Source organism: Pan troglodytes, chromosome 4 (genome assembly GCF_028858775.2).
Source record: "Pan troglodytes isolate AG18354 chromosome 4, NHGRI_mPanTro3-v2.0_pri, whole genome shotgun sequence".
NCBI classification, from domain to species: domain Eukaryota; kingdom Metazoa; phylum Chordata; class Mammalia; order Primates; family Hominidae; genus Pan; species Pan troglodytes.
The window spans coordinates 154,672,126-154,688,426 of NC_072402.2; the positions used below are offsets into that span (position 1 = coordinate 154,672,126).

Sequence of the window (16,301 nt, forward strand, 5' to 3'; positions counted from 1 at the left end):
AAGAATTGAAGAGCCAAGCCTTTACAGCAAAAAGAAAACAAAGATCAGAATGAAATCTAAACGATATATTCTCCATATACTCCCTCATGTAGAAAGAAGAAGAGTCTGTACTAAATGATACCTAAACTTCCTTTTGTCTCAAATCTCTGAAAATAGTCTTTTTAGAAAATGAACAAGTGGGGGTAGACAATAATTTTGTGTGAATTAATCTCCACCATTGAGTTTTCTATCATTTTCTTTGTCAAGAAGGCTTTAAGAACAATTCTGCTACTTTTTTTTTCTTTCTTTCTTTCTTTCTCTTCTTTCTCTCTTTCTTTCTTTCTTTCTTTTTTTGAGACAGGGTTTTGCTCTGTTGCCCAGGCTGGAGTGCAGTGGCCTGATCACAGCTCACTGCAGCCTCAACTTCTCAGGCTCAAGCAATCTTCCCACCTCAGCCTTCCAAGCAGCTGGGACTACAGACATATAACACCAGGCCTGGCTAATTTTTTAATTTTTTTATAGAGACAAGGTCTCACTATGTTGCCCACGCTGGTCTTGAACTCCTGGGCTCAAGTGATTTGTGTACCTCAGCCTCCCAAAGTGCTGAGATTATAGGCATGAGCCACCACACCTGGCCAAGAACAGTTATTCTTTAAGGGAACTTGAGGGGAATAAGTTTAGTCTACATAAGTGTACAGATACAATTCAGGAATGGATATTTTTGGACAGGAATTATTTTTACCATTGTCATTTTGGCTAGTTACTGAACTGGCTCTTTCCCTGTCATCAGCTCATCAGCTATATCACCCCCCAACCCCCCACTCTAATACTGAAGCTCTTTTCAACTGGGCCCATGTATTTTAAGTGTTTCCTAGTTTGAAAAGAAAAGAGGAAGAGGGAGAAATGAAACTTCTGGAGTTGTATTGCTAAAGGAAGCTTGTCCTTTCAGACACTTTTCTACCAAATTTTTACTCAAACTTCCTCTTTTGTGGGCTAAGAGAGTTTTTTTCATATTCAGATAAAAAATATATTAGAGAAAACATGCAAAATCCACCACCTGAGTGTCTTGCATAACAGATGTATTTCTTCACTTACATGAAGTTCACTTCTCCATCTATGCACCAGGTCCAATTTCTTCCCCAACATCTCTAGGGTACCTGGGAAAGAAACCAATGTTATACTTTTAAAGAACAGCAGATCTTAAAATCAAATGATCTTCTCAAAATGCAAAAGTATGGTTTAGAAGTAGGTGGAGGTACAATAAATTTCTTAAAAATGAATACAAGACTAGTGTTAATATCATAAAATTGCAAATAATCTAAGTCTCATGTGCCATCAACATGAATCAAATAAAGATTCTGAGTAATTAAATAAAGATTCAGCAACCATTTATAAGAATATTGTATCACTGATCATTAGAGAAATGCAAATCAAAACCACAATGAGTACCATCTCACACCAGTCAGAATGGCTAATACTAAAACGTCAAAAAGTAACAAGTGCTGATGAGGTTGCAGAGAAAAAGGAACGCTTATATACTGTTGGTGGGAGTGTAAATTAGTTTCCGCTATTGTGGAAAACTGTGTGACTATTTTTTGAAGACCTAAAAACAGAACCATCATTCAACTCAGCAATCCCATTACTGGGTATATACCCAAAGAAACATAAATTGCTGTATCATAAAGATATATACACACATATGTTCATTGCAACACTGTTCATAATAACAAAGACATGGAATCAACCTAAATGCCCATCAATGACAGATTGGATAAAGAAAATGTGGGCTGGGCACGGTGGCTCATGCCTGTAATCCCAGCACTTTGGGAGGCTGAGGCAGGTCAATCACCTGAGGTCAGGAATTCGAGACCAGCTTGGCAACATGGTGAAACCCCATCTCTACTAAGAAACTACAAAATTAGTAGTGCATGCCTGTAATCCCAGCTACTCGGGAGGCTGAGGCAGGAGAATAGCTTGAACCTGGGAGGCGGAGGTTGCAGTGAGCCAAGATTGTGCCACTGCACTCCAGCCTGGGTGACAGAGCAAGACTCTGTCTCAAAAAAAAAAAAAAAAAGAAAGAAAGAAAAAGAAAAGAAAAACAAAAATGTGGTACATACACACCATGGAATACTACGCAGCTATTAAAAAAAAGAATGAGATCATGTCCTTGGCAGGAACACAGATGGAGCTGGAGGCTATCATCCTTAGCAAACTAACACAGGAACCGAAACCCAAATAACTCATGTTCTCACTTGTAGGTCGAAGCTAAATGATAAGAATGCCTCGTGGACACGTAAAGGAGAACAATAAACACTGGGGCTTATCAGAGGGTGGAGGGTGGGAAGAGGGAGGGGATCAGGAAAAACAACTAATGGGTACTAGGCTTAATACTTGGGTGACAAACTAATCTGTATAACAAACCCTCATAACACAAGTTTACCTATGCAGTAAACCTGAACATGTACTCCTAACCTTAAAATAAAAGTTAAAAAAAGTAATAAAGAATGTTGTAGGTGCATATTTATTGATGTGAAAAGATCCCCAGGATAGAAGTGAGGAAAATGATCTTCATCATTGTGTGTGACAATTAACATACAAAAGATCAACAACCTTAACCCACTCTTGTAAGAAGGAACACATACATACACAGACAAAAGCCTGAAAGGTCATATTTTTAAAATTGTTTAATAATGTGTCTCTTTTGGGCAAAGGAAACAGGTGATTTTTTTATCCTTTTTCTTTTATATATATACATCTTCTAATTTTGTATAACAATTTTATTTTTGAGACAGGCTGTCATTCTGTCACCCAGGATCGAGTGCAGTGGCATGAATATGGCTCACCGCAACCTCCACTTCCCAGGTTCAAGTGATCCTCCCACCTCAGCCTCCCTAGTAGCTGTGATTACAGGTGCACACCACCATGCCAGACTAATTTTTTGCATTTTTGGTAGAGACAGAGTTGTGTCATGTTAGTCAGGCTAGTCTCAAACTCCTGAGCTCAGGTGATCCACATGCCTCAGCCACCCAAAGTGCTGGGATTACAAGTGTGAGCCACTGCACCTGGCCCTGTATCTTGAGTGTGTTGGTAGTTATACAATTGTATATATTTGCCAATCTGAGGTATACCCGAAATGGGTGAGTTCTATTGTATGTAAATCATATCCCAATATAGCTGTTTTTACGAAGCATGCAACAAAACTTCAGAAAAAAACACTATCAAAGTATGTGGAAATATAAAATGTAAAGCTCTATAGAAATATAAAGAATTTTTCTTTAGTGCTTTTCTTTGAAAACAAAACAAAGAGGTGGCTGGCAAGATGGCCAAATAGGAACAGCTCCGGTCTGCAGCCCCCAGCGAGTTCAATGCAAAAGGTGGGTGATTTCTGCATTTCCAACTGAGGTACCCAGCTCATCTCATTGGGACTGGTTAGACAGCGGGTGCAGCTCACGGTGGGCGAGCCAAGCAGGGTGGGGTGTCGCCTCACCCGGGAAGTGCAAGGGGTTGGGGAACTCCCTCCCCTAGCCAAGGAAAGCCTTGAGGGACTGTGCCATGAGGAACGGTGAATTCCGGTCCAGATACTAAGCTTTTCCCATGGTCTTCACAACCAGCAGACTAGGAGATTCCCTTGGGTGCCTATGCCATCAGGCCCTGCATTTAAAGCACAAAACTGGGCGGCCATTTGGACGAACACCAAGCTAACTACAGGAGTTTTTTTGCATACCCTAGTGGCACCTGGAACACCGGTGAGATAGAACTGTTCACAACCCCCTGGGAAGGGGGCTGAAGCCAGGGAGCCAAGTGGTCTAACTCAGCGGATCCCACCCCCATGGAGCCCAGCAAGCTGAGATCCACTGGCTTGAAATTCTTGCTGCCAGCACAGCAGTCTGAAGTTGATCTGGGATGCTCCACTCCAGCTTGGTGGCAGCCATTACTGAGGCTTGAGTAGGTGGTTTTCACCTCACAGTGTAAACAAAGCTGCAGGGAAGTTTGAAGTGGATGGAACCCACCACAGCACTGCAAAACCACTGTAGCCAGACTGCCTCTCTGGATTCCTCCTCTCTGGGTAGGGCATCTCTGAAAGAAAGGCAGCAGCCCCAGTCAGGGCTTATAGATAAAACTCCCATCTCCCTGGGACAGAGCACCTGGGGGAAGGGGCAGCTGTGGGCGCAGCTTCGGCAGACTTAAACATTCCTGCCTGCCGGCTCTGAAGAGAGCAGGGGATCTCCCAGAACAACACTTGAGCTCTCCTAAGAGACACACTGCCTCCTCAAGTGGGTCCCTGACCCCCGTGCCTCCTCACTGGGAGACACCTTCCAGCAGGGGTCAAGAGAAATCTCATACAGGAGACCTCCAGCTGGCATCTGGCGAGTTCCCCTAAGGGACGAAGTTTCCAGAGGAAGGAACAAGCAGCAATCTTTGCTGTTCTGCAGCCTCTGCTGGTGATACCCAGGCAAACAGGGTCTGGAGTGGACCTCCGGCAAACTCCAGCAGACCTGCAGCAGAGAGGCCTGACTGTCAAAAGGAAAACAAACAAACAGAAAGGAATAGGATCAACATCAACAAAAAGGACATCCATACAGAAACCCCATCCAAAGGTCACCAACATCAAAGACCAAAGGTAGATAAATCCGTGAAGATGAAGAAAAACCAGAGCAAAAAGGCTGAAAATTCCCAAAACCAGAATGGCTCTTCTCCAAAGGATCACAACTCCTCTCCAGCAAGGGAACAAAACTGGACGGTGAATGAATTTGATGAATTGACAGAGCAGGCTTCAGAAGATAGGTAATAACAAACTCCTCTGAGCTAAAAGAGCAGGTTCTAACCCAATGCAAGGAAGCTAAGAACCTGAAAAAAGGTTAGACAAATTGCTAACTAGAATAACCATTTTAGAGAAGAACATAAATAACCTGATGGAGCTGAAAAACACAGCACGAGAACTTGTGTATGCTTCGTGAAGCATACACAAATATCAATAGCAGAATTGATCAAGTGGAAGAAAGGATATCAGAGATTTAAATCAACCTAATGAAGTAAAGCATGAAGACAAGATTAGAGAAAAAAGAATGAAAAGGACCAAACAAAGCCTCCAAGAAATACTGGACTGTGTGAAAAGACCAAACCTACATTTGATTGGTATACCTGAAAGTGATGGGGAGAATGGAACCAAGTTGGAAAACACTCTTCAGGATATTATCCAGGAGAACTTCCCCAACAGAGCAAGGCAGGCCAACATTAAATTCAGGAAATACAGAAAACACCACAAAGATACTCCTTGAGAAGAGCAACCCCAAGACACATAATTGTCAGATTCACCAAGGTTGAAATGAAGGAAAAAATGTTAAGGGCAGCCAGAGAGAAAGGTTGGGTTACCCACAAAGGGAAGCCCATCAGACTAATAGCAGATCTCTTTGCAGGAACCCTACAAGCCAGAAGAGTGGGGCCAATATTCAATATTCTTAAAGAAAATAATGTTCAACCCAGAATTTCATATCCAGCCAAACTAAGCTTTATAAGTGAAGGAGAAATAAAATCCTTTACATACAAGTAAATGCTGAGAGATTTTGTCACCACCAGGCCTGCCTTACAAGAGCTCCTGAAGGAAGCACTAAACATGGAAAGGAACAACCACTGCAAAAACATACCAAATTGTAAAGACCATCGACACCATGAAGAAACTGCATCATCTATTGGGCAAAATAACCAGCTAGCATCATAATGACAGCATCAAATTCAAACATAGCAATATTAACCTCAAATGTAAATGGGCTAAATGCCCCAGTTAAAAGACACAGACTGGCAAATTGGACAAAGAATCAAGACCCATCAGTGTGCTGTATTCAGGAGACCCATCTCACATGCAGAGACACACATAGACTCAAAATAAAGGGATGGAGGAAGATCTACCAGGCAATGGAAAGCAAAAAAAAGCAGGGGTTGCAATCCTACTCTCTGATAAAACAGACTTTAAACCAACAAATATCAAAAGAGACAAACAAGGCCATTACATAATGGTAAAGGGATCAAGCCAACAAGAAGAGCTAACTATCCTAAATATATATGCACCCAATACAGGAGCACCCAGATTCATAAAGCAAGTTCTTAGAAGCCTACAAAGAGACTTAGACTCCCACACAGTAATAGTGGGAGACTTTAACACGCCTCTGTCAATATTATACAGATCAATGAGACAGAATATTTACAAGGATATTTGGGACTTGAACTCAGTTCCGGACTAAGCAGACCTAATAGACATCTACAGAACTCTTCACCCCCAAATCAACAATCTTCTCAGCACCACATCGCACTTATTCTAAAATTGACCACATAATTGGAAGTAAAAGCAAAAGAATGAAAATCATAACAAACAGTCTCTCAGACCACAGTGCAATCAAATTAGAACTCAGGATTAAGGAACTCACTCAAAACCACACAACTACATGGAGACTGAACAACCTGCTCCTGAATGACTCCTGGATAAAAATGAAACTAAGGCAGAAATAAATAAGTTATTTGAAATGAATGAGAGCAAAGACACAACATATCAGAATATCTGGGACACAGCTAAGGCAGTGTTTAGAGGGAAATGTATAGCACTAAATGCCCACAGGAGAAAGCAGGAAAGATCTAAACTCCACCCCTAACATCACAATTAAAACAACTAGAGAAGCAAGAGCAAACACATTCAAAAGCTAGCAGAAGACAAGAAATAACTAGGATCAGAACAGAACTGAAGGAGATAGAGACATAAAAAACCCTTCAAAAACACAATGAATCCAGGAGCTGGTTTTTTGAAAAGATTAACAAAATAGATAGACTGCTAGACAGACCAATAAAGAAGAAAAGAGAGAAGAATTGAATAGACACAATAAAAAATGATAAAGGGGATATCACCACTGATCCCACAGAAATACAAACTACCATCAGAGAATACTATAAACACCTCTATGCAAATAAACTAGAAAATCTAGTAGAAATGGATAAATTCCTGGACACATACACCCTCCCAAGACTAAACCAGGAAGAGGTCAAATCCCTGAATAGACAAATAACAAGTTCTGAAATTGAGGCAGTAATTAATAGCCTACCAACCAAAAAAAGCCCAGGACCAGATGGATTCACAGCCGAATTCTACCAGAGGTACAAAGAGGAGCTGGTACCATTCCTTCTGAAACTATTCCAAACAATAGAAAAAGAGGAACTCCTCCCTAACTTATTTTATGGTGCCAGCATCATCCTGATAACAAAACCTGGTAGAGACATAACAACAACAACAAAATTTCAGGCCAATATCCCTGATGAACATTGATGCAAAAATCCTCAATAAAATACTGGCAAACCGAATCCAGCAGCACATCAAAAGGCTTATCCACCACGATCAAATCAGCTTCATCCCTGGTATGGAAGGCTGGTTCAACATATGCAAATCAATAAACGTAATCCGTCACATAAACAGAACCAATGAGAAAAACCACATGATTATCTCAATAGATGCAGAAAAATCCTTTGACAAATTCAACAGCCCTTCATGCTAAAAAACTCTCAATTAACTAGGTATTGATGGAACATATCTCAAAATAATAAGAGCTATTTATGAAAAAAAAAAGAGCCAATATACTGAATGGGCAAAAGCGGGAAGCATTCCCCTTGAAAACCAACATGAGACAAGGATGCCCTCTCTCACCACTCCTATTCAACATAGCATTGGAAGTTCTGGCCAGGGCAATCAGGCAAGAGAAAGAAATAGAGGGTATTCAAATAGGAAGAGAGGAAGTCAAATTGTCTCCGTTTGCAGATGACATGATTGCATATTTACAAAACCCCATAGTCTCAACCCAAAATCTCCTTAAGCTGAAAAGCAACTTCAGCAGTCTCAGGACACAAAATCAATGTGCAAAAATCACAAGCATTCCTATACACCAATAATAGACAAACAGAGAGCCAAATCATGAGTTAACTCTCATTCACAATTGCTACAAAGAGAATAAAATACCTAGGAATACAACTTACAAGGGATGTGAAGGACCTCTTTTCTTTTCTTTTCTTTTCTTTGAGATGGAGCCTCACTCTGTTGCCCAGGTTGGAGTGCAGTGGTGCAATCTCGGCTCACTGCAACCTCTGCCACCCGGGTTCAAGTGATTCTCCTGCCTCAGCCTTGTGAGTAGCTGGGATTACAGGCGCCTGCCACCAAGCCAAGCTAATTTTTGTATTTTTAGTAGAGATGGGGTTTCACCATATTGCCTAGGCTGGTCTCGAACTCCTGACCTCGTGATCTGCCCACCTCAGCCTCCCAAAGTGCTGGGATTACAGGCATGAGCTCCCATGCCAGGCCAAAGGACCTCTTCAAGGAGAACTACAAACCACTGCTCAAGGAAATAAGAGAGGACACAAACAAATGGAACAACATTCCATGCTTATGGATAGGAAGAATCAATATTGTGAAAATGGCCATAATGCACAAAGTAATTTATACATTGAATGCTATTCCCATCAAGCTACCATTGACTTCTTTCACAGGATTAGAAAAAAACTACTTTAAATTTCCTATGGAATCAAAAAAGAGCCCGCATAGCCAAGATGATCCTAAGCAAAAAGAACAAAATTGGAGGCATCATGCTACCTGACTTCAATCTATACTACAAGGCTACAGTAACCAAAACAGCATGGTACTGGTACCAAAACACGTATGTAGACCAATGGAACAGAACAGAGGCCCCAGAAATAATGCCACACATCTACAACCATCTGATCTTTGACAAACCTGACAAAAACTAGCAATAGGGAAAGGGTTCCATATTTAATAAATGGTGTTGGGAAAACTGGCTAGCCATATGCAGAAAACTGAAACTGAACCCCTTCCTTACATTTTATACAAAAATTAACTCAAGATGAATTAAACACTTAAACGTAAGACCTAAAACCATAGAAACCCTAGAAGAAAACCTAGGCAATACCATTCAGGACACAGGCATGGGCAAGGACTTCATGACAAAACACCAAAGGCAATGGCAACAAAAGCCAAAATTGACAAATAGGATCTAATTAAATTAAAAAGCTCCTGCACAGCAAAAGAAACTACCATCAGAGTGAACAGGCAACTGACAGAATGGGAGAAAATTTTTGCAATCTATCCATCTGACAAAGGGCTAATATCCAAAATCTATAAGGAACTTAAACAAATTTACAAGAAAAAAACAAACAACCCCCATCAAGAAGTGGGTGAAGGATATGAACAGACACTTCTCAAAAGAAGACATTTATGTGGCCAAAAAAAATATGAAAAAAAGCTCATCATCATTGGTCATTAGAGAAATGCAAATCAAAACCATAATGAGATACCACCTCACGCCAGTTAGAATGGCTATCATTAAAAAGTTAGGAAACAATGGATGCTGGAGAGAATGTGGAGAAATAGGAAAGCTTTTACACTGTTGGCGGGAGTGTAAATTAGTTCAACCATTGTAGAAGACAGTGTGGCGATTCCTCAAGGATCTAGAACCTGAAATACCATTTGACATAGCAATCCCATTACTGGGTATATACCCAAAGGATTATAAATCATTCTACTATAAAGACACATTCACACATATGTTTATTGCAGCACTATTCACAATAGCAAAGACTTGGAACCAACCCAAATGCCCATCAATGATAGACTGGATCAACAAAATGTGGTACATATACACCATGGAATACTATGCAGTCATAAAAAAGGATGAGTTCATGTCCTTTGCAGAACGTGGATGAAGCTGGAAACCATCATTCTCAGCAAACTAACACAAGAACAGAAAACCAAATACCACATGTTCTCACTCATAAGTGGGAGTTGAACAATGAGAACACATGGACACAGGGAGGGGAACATCACACACCGGGGCCTGTCAGAGTGTTGGGAAGTAGGGGAGGGATAACATTAGGAGAAATGCCTAATGTAGGTGATGGGTTGATGGGTGCAGTAAACCACCAAGGCATGTGTATACCTATGTAACAAACCTCCACGTTCTGCACATGTCCCAGAACTTAAAGTATAATAAAAAAAAAGTACAAAGAAACAACCTTAGAATATATTCAGCTAATGATGATCTTCCTTTGATGAAAGGAGAAGTGGGTGTAAGCAAGGAGACAAAGAAATAATTGTTATCTGTTCCATTGATTTCTTTTACCTGTGTTAAATTTTATATAACAGTTCAGAGGGAAATATATATCCTCTAAGTTATTCTAATACTGTTCTCTGAAAAATACTTAGAAAATAAAGGGAGAAAAAACTTCCTCATCTCCAGCACAAAACTCCGCCAATGGAAACCTTGCCAAAGAGCCATCAGGTGTTAAATATTTGAAAAATCTTCAAGTCCACATTTTCTGCCTCCAGTGACACTTTGTAAAACTGAATCTAAGAGGATTTTTCTGTTTTTATTTTTATTTTTATTTTTTATTTTTAGAGAGAGGGTCTTGCTCTGTTGCCCAGGCTGGAATGTAGTGGTGTGATCATTGCTCACTGCAGCCTCGAACTCCTGGGCTTAAGTGATCCTCCCCTCAAGACTCCTGAGTAGCTGGAACCACAGACATGCACCACCACTCCTGGCAATTTTTTTTGGTAGAGACAGGGGTATCTCATGATGTTGCCCACTCTGGTCTCTAATTCCTAGGCTTAAGCAATCTTCCTGCCTTGGCCTCCAAAAGTGCTGGGATTACAGGTGTGAGCCACCACACCCGGCCTAAGGGTTGTTAAATACTTGCATGATAATGTATATTAATAAGTGGTAGTTACAGTCACAAGGCTGTTTGAAAAATAATAAGTGGTAGAGCCAGATTCTATAGTCTGATGGAGCCTGAATGCCTGGTCATCACCCTATACTGCCTCAAAGAGAAGTTCCCTGCAAACGAATAGACAGTAAGAGTCAATGAGGGGATGGTAGCTATGAAGGAGGAGGAAGTCCTTTGGAAATAAGAAGTGGTAAAGGTGGTGGCCACACAGGGAGGAGGAACCCGACGGAGAAATGGCAAGGAGCTGAATCAGGTCCTCCTTTCATAGCGGTGGCCTGGCTGGCCTCTGGTGTCCCTTTCCATGGACATGGGGGGAGGGGTGACCACCTGACACAATTGGGACTGTGTTCAGGGTGACTGCTCAGTTTGTCTGAGTCACGGATGAGACATTTGTGTGCTAAGAACTCTGAATCTCTGGGCTGAAAGGAGTAGCTACAACCCTAATTGTTAAGCTACTCTATATTCAGCAGACCATTGACTAAAATGAAACACAAAAATAAAAAACAGGCCTGGCATGGTGGCTCACGCCTATAATCCCAGCACTTTGGGAGGCCAAGGTGGGTGGATCATCTGAGGTCAGGAGTTCGAGACCAGCCTGGCCAACATGGTGAAACCCCATCTCTACTAAAATACAAAATTAGCCGGGCTTGGTGGTACACACCTGTAATCCCAGCTACTTGGGAGGCCGAGACATGAGAATTGCTTGAACCCAAGAGGTGGAGGTTTTCAGTGAGCCAAGGTCATGCTACTGCCCTCCAGCCTAGGTGACAGAGTTAAGACTCTGTCTCAAAAATAAAATAAAATAAAAAAGTACAAATATAAAACAAAACTACTCTACATTTACATTTTGTTTCTAATGTGTCTTGTCTTCCCCCTTGCTCCTAATATTGGTAAGAGAGCCCTGAATCCATCATCTCTGCTTCGTCACAAATTCCTTTATTAAAGACGGTAGTCTGGAAGAGTTGAAAAACCTACAGACCACAAAGGTTTACACTGCCTTTATACCATTTAATTTCTGGGGCATGTTTTTATAGATAAATTCCATTGGTTTTATATTAGTATTATTACAAAATAAAGCATGGTTATTATTCATCTGTTTATTTCCTACAAAGAAAAAAAAGGTAAATTGCATATGGTCCCACCACTAATCAGTAGTTTGTGATGTAGATCCTACCAGTCATAATCACAAATAGTATACATATGCTTTCTAATCAGCTTTTTTTCAGGTACTGCACCTGAACATGTTTCAAATTCACCATATGAACATGTTTCATATTCTTAAATTTTAATTTAAACTTTACTATGTTTTTTTTTTCTTTTAATTGAGACCAGAGTCTCCCTCTGTCACCCAGGCTGGAGTGCAGTGGCACAATCTCAGCTCACTGCAGCCTCAACCTCTCAGGCTTAAGTGATCCTCCCACCTCTGAACCTCCTAAGTAGCTGGGACTACAGGCACCCACCACCACACTCGGCTAACTTTTGTACTTTTTTGTAGAGATGGAGTCTCACTATATTGCCCAGGCTGGGTCTTGAACACCTAGGCTCAAGCGATCTGCCTGTCTCAGCCTCCCAAAGTGCTGGCTTACAGGCGTGGGCCACCACACCCAGCCTTACTAAGTATTTTTTCTTTCTTTTCTACAGATGGGGTCTCACCATGTTGACCAGGCTGGTCTGAAACTCCTGACCTCAAGCAATCCTCCCATCTCAGCCACCCAAAGTGCTAGGATTATGTGCATGAGTCACTGTGCCCGGCCTTTACTAAGTATTTTTAATATCATAACGATTGTTTGCGTTCTGCATGGGTATGTTATAATTGACTTTATATAAGTCCCCTTTATGGGATAGTTAGATTTTCCCCCTCCCCAAATTTTTACTATTAGAAACAATATTTAATAACACCACCTGAGGTAATTTTTTCAAAAATATTAAAACTTAATCTAATGTTTCCTAGCAAGCAGAAAAAAAAACTATTTGAAGGAAATTAAAAATAATAATAATAAATAGAAAATTGTGATTAAGGCTGAATCTAATAAACCATCTAGCTCCAACTTGAAGGTTATAGGAAATGAAACCATATGAAAAGTCCACGATGTGGGACATTTTATAGAAAAATTCATCTAGTATCTTCAACAAGTCAATGGCATGATAAAAAGGGGGAAGTCACTATTCTAGATAAATACTTAAATAATACACCATGTTGAGTGGTATCCTGGTCTCTAAAAATGTCTAGAATTTGTTTTATTTTTATTTTATTTATTTTATTTTTATTATTATTTTGAGAGATAGAGTCTTGCTCTGTCACCTAGGCTGGAGTACAGTGGCTCGATCCTGGCTCACTGCAACCTCCACCTCCTGGGTTCAAGTGATTCTCCTGCCTCAAGCTCCAAAGTAGCTAGGAGTACAGGCGCACGCCACCACGCCTGGCTAATTTTTATACTTTTAGCAGAGACAGGGTTTCGCCATTGTTGGCCGGGCTGGTCTCAAACTCCTGACCACAAGTGATCCACCCGCCCTGGCCTCCCAAAGTGCTGGGATTACAGGTGTGAGCCACCACACCCAGCTGAATTTGTTTAAAATACTGCAGGAAAAAAAATAAGGGAATCAAATTTAACAACCATCACTAAGCCTAAATCAAGGTGATGAATAAATGCAGGCTTACTTTGGTGCTTTCCATTTTATCTGTGCTTGAAAGAAAAATATCTGAACTCTTTTATTTTAACAAATTCCAAACATGTAAAAGTAGAAACAATATTAAATGAGCTCCCTTTTATCCATTACGCAGGGTCAACAATCATTAGTTCACGGTCAATATTGCTTCCTCTATATCACCTCCCATTTCTCTATCCCAGATTGTATAAAACAAATCCTACACCTCATATCATGCCATCTGTAAGTATTTTAGAATGTATGTCCATAGAACAAGAACTCTTTTTTTTTCCCTTCCATGATACAGCCCTCAGGAGGTCCTGAGAACGTGTGCCTGAGGACTCTTTTTTAACATAATCAAAATGCCATTATTATGCCTAAAATCATTCAATAATAATTTCTCAGTATCATCGAGTAAGCATAAGTGTTTAAATTTCCCTAATTGTCCTAAAATATTTTTCAGTTTTATGATTTGTCTGAATCAGAATCAAAGTAAAATTGATATACTACAATATGTTTTTTAAGGGTCTTTTAATCTACAGATGCTCTACCACCTCTTTTTCTCTTTTTTCTTTAAAATTTTGTTGAAAAAACAGGTTAGTTGTGCCCTAGTGGTTTCTAAAATCTAGATGTTGCTGATTCTGTTCTCACAGTGTTGTTTAACATGTTCATCTTTCCTTTGTATTTCCTATAAATTGATCATAATCTACAAACTTGATAAAATTTGATTTTTTTGGCAGAGTTGGGGATGTGACTTTCTGTCAGGAGGCACATTATGTCTGCTTGTTTCTCTTTTGTGATGTTAAGAACTATTGGTGATCATTGCTTAGCTCCATTAAAATGCCTGAAAATTTTTATTATATAAAATCAAAAAATAAATTTTAACACTTAATAGTAGAAAATGCAAATAGGAAAGAGGTATTCCTATATTTACTAACATGAAAATAACTGAGATATATTGGCACATGAAAAAAAAGTTGGGAAATATTATGCATAGAATAATCCCATATATTATTACAATTATGTGTATGTAAATATGTACATGGGAATATAAATGTACAGAAGAAAATCGTTAGGCAGTGGGTGAGTGGGTGTATGAATAGTGAAAGGACATTTTTTTTTTCTATTTTTTGAGACGGACTCTCACTCTACCACCCAGGCTGGAGTGCAGTGGTGTGACCTCGGCTCACTGCAACCTCCGCCTCCCAGGTTCAAGTGATTCTCCTGCCTCAGCCTCCAGAGCAGCTGGGATTGCAGGCATGCACCACCACGCCTGGCTAAATTTTGTAGTTTTAGTAGAGATGGGGTTTCACCATGTTAGCCAGGCTGGTCGCAAACTCCTGACCTCATGTGATCTGCCCACCTTGGCTTCCAGGAGTTTAAGATCAGCCTGGGCAACATGGCAAAAGCCTGCCTCTACCAATAAATAAATAAATTAGCTGGGTGTGGTGGCATCAGCCTGTGCTCCCACCTACTTGGAAGGCTGAGGTAGGAAGATTACTTGAGCCTGGGAGGTCAAGGCTACAGTAACCCATTATCTCCCACCACTGCACTCCAGTCTGGATAATAGAGAGAAATTTTGTCTCAAAAAAAAAAAAAAAGAAGAAGAAGAGGCCAGGCACGGTGGTTCATGCCTGTAATCCTAGCACTTTGAGAAGCCAAGGCAGATGAATCACTTGAGGCTGGGCATTCAAGGCCAGACTGGGCAACATTGCAAAACCCCATCTCTACAAAAAATTAGCTGGGCATGGTGGTGTGCACCAATAGTCCCAGGTACTCAGGAGGCTGAGGCAGAAGGATCATTTGAGTCCAGGTGGAGGCTACAGTGAGCCAAGATCACCACTGCACACCAGCCTGGGTGACAAAGTGAGACCCTGTATCAAAAAAGACAAAGAAAAAGGGAATGCCATTAATTTTTATATGTTGATTTTGTATCCTGCAACTTTACTGATTCGTTTATCAGTTCTAGGAGTTCCTTGGTTGAGGTTTTAGATTTCTCTCTATATAAGATCACATCATCTGCAAAAAAAAATAAATGACTTTTTCTTTTCTAATCTGGATGCCTTTTATTTCTTTCTCTTGCTTGATTGCTCTGGCTAGGACTTCTAGTACTGTGTTCAACAAGAGTGGTGAAAGTGGGCATCCTCACCAGGGCAACAGAGCAAGACTGTCTAAAAAAAAAAAAAAGGCAGCCTTGTCTAATTCCAGTTTTTAGAGAAAGGGCTTTCAGCTTTTCCCCATTCAGTATGATGTTAGTTAGTATGATGGGTTTGCCTTATATGGCCTTTATTATATTGAGGAATGTTTCTTCTAAGTTCCTAGTTTGAGAGTTTTTATCATGTAAGGATTTGGATTTTATCAAATGTTTTTTCTTTGTATATTGAAATGATCATATGGTTTTGTCCTTCATTCTGTTGATGTGATGTAGCACATTTATTCATTTGCATATGTTGAACCATCTTTACATCCCTGGGATAAATCTCAATTGATCATGGCATATTATCTATTTGATGTGTTGTTGGCTTCCGTTTCCTAGTATTTTATCGAGGATTTTTGCATCTATGTTCATCAAAGATATTGGCATGTAGGGTTTTTTTGTTGTGTCCTTGTCTGGTTTTGGTTTGAAGCTGGTATCACCTTGATACCAAAACCAAACAAAGACGGTATGGAAGAGAGTATCACCAATATCCCTCATGAATATAAATACTAAAATCCTTAACAAAATATTAGAACATAGAATTTGGCATTGTATAAAAGAAATTATACAACATGACCCAGTGCTGTTTATACCTGGCATGTAAATATGATTCAACATTCAAAAATCAGTCAGTGTAATCTACTATAGTAACAGACTGAGGAAGAAAAATCATGGAATCAAATCAATTAAGGCAGAAAATATTTGATAATATTTA

General features: G+C 40.1%; 1 protein-coding gene across 1 annotated transcript in view; it reads right to left on the minus strand.

The window, feature by feature from the left end:
• Positions 1-1,074: 1,074 nt before the first annotated feature.
• Positions 1,075-16,301, minus strand: part of HAVCR1 (hepatitis A virus cellular receptor 1) — a 75,482-nt gene continuing 60,255 nt past the window's right edge. The window contains exon 10 of the transcript XR_008548122.2: positions 1,075-1,136. The gene's annotated coding sequence lies outside the window, so the exon portion shown is untranslated. The remainder of the gene's footprint in view (positions 1,137-16,301) is intronic.